Here is a 1,796-nt window from a genome sequence, read left to right on the forward strand (position 1 = left end):
CTAATAGTAAATGAAAGACCTTTATTTAAGCTAAAGATAAAAAAAGGTAATAGTAACGGTAAGCTCACATAAGGTATGAGCTCATATGTCGTACTCATTGGCATCGATTCATTCGTTTACGTTTTACTTTTCAAAATCCATCTATGGATTCCCCCCTACAAGGGGGGATAGTTGACAGAGCCATGTTAACATTTGAAAATCTAAAGTTTTCCAGCCAGAACATTAATTTAGAATTTTTTTTAAGATGTAGTAAAAGTTTGTTGATAGACTTCACCATTGATTACTTCGCGATTATCATTGATTACTTCGCGATTACGAATGAAGAAGTAATATAGAGAATCAAGTTCGGTTACCAAACTTACGAAGTGCTTCAATTCTAAAAAACTTTTCCTTCATATTTTTTAATATTTTTCAATTAAATCGAGAACTCATCCTTTTGTCTTAGGCGTTCTTAATTGTCACGCCCCGAGACCGGGGTTAGTCGACATCGGTGTTGTTTATCAATCACACAATCGAAAACAACCAGCCTCGTAGCACAGTATAAACCGTAACTAGTTTATTTCATAAATCTCAAACAAATACCAATGTCTTTACAACGGAAAGGAATAAAATGCGGAAACGTCTTACAACTGAAATTACGAAAATTTGAAATTCAAGATACTACAATTCTCGATATTTTAAGCAATTCACCAGCCCCAGAATTGTTCAGATTCTTCCTCTTCGACCTGTTCTTCGGATTTATCTGGGAGGGTAGAGTAAGGGGTGAGTATTTTGGGAAATACTCAGCAAGCGGAGGCTGTTCGAGTACAAAATAACAACATGCAAATTTCGAAAACACAATAACTTGTACAACATTCACATCACATGCATAACATTTTTCCAGACACTGAGATTCCTCAACTTTCTATGGTTTACTGATATCAGTTCCTAATTTTTACTCCTCTAAGAGGGCGAGGCCGAATCGGTTATATCCCCACCGTATGAGGGTCATATCATGGTTGGAATCCCTACCCATATCGGGTTGAATCCTCACAGTGTCAAAACATAACTCATGCCAAAAATCGTAACCAGAAGGTGGTAGAAGAAGAACTGTACTCGACCGAATCTTTTAAAAACCGAAAATACATGCACCGAAATTCAAAATTTAAAACAAGCCCACTTACCTTAGATCTTGATGAAGAAAAGCGTGAAAGGCTAGGGTTTCGTGCACTGGAAATTTCGAATTTCCTTCCCCGGATCTGGACTGCAGCAGCTCTTCGAAACCCGGCAGAACTTCGAAAGCAAAAACTCGAAAATACTAGAGAGGAAGACTCGAAAATATGGAGTGAATGAGAGGTGTGATTTTCGAGATACTAGGCCCTCCTATTTATAGGGGTTGGCTGCTATCGTGATCGAGCGTTATCCGTGTGATTTGAACTTGAATCAAATCTTCATCTAGAATCGTGATCTATCCATGATCTTGGGTGATATCTAAATCTTTCATCTCTATTAAATTTCGAAATTATCCATTAAATACACCATTGAATTCGAATTCTAGGGGTTGTATTATCCTTGGCTTGATTTTTATCTCGGTATCTCAATATCATCTCAAATCTTAGGTCATTATCTACTCAAAATTTCGAAAATATACACGATTTTATCTTAAATTCTTGAGTTCAAAATGTTGCACACGATAGAATTATCCATTCTAAAATTACAAATACTATCATGATAAAAAATCGAAATCTTGGATTTTACATCCCTCCCTCCTTATGGGAAGTTTTGTCCTCGAAACTTGGGTTGACTTGATCTATGAA

Source organism: Primulina tabacum, chromosome 5 (assembly GCF_025594145.1).
Source record: "Primulina tabacum isolate GXHZ01 chromosome 5, ASM2559414v2, whole genome shotgun sequence".
NCBI classification, from domain to species: Eukaryota; Viridiplantae; Streptophyta; class Magnoliopsida; order Lamiales; family Gesneriaceae; genus Primulina; species Primulina tabacum.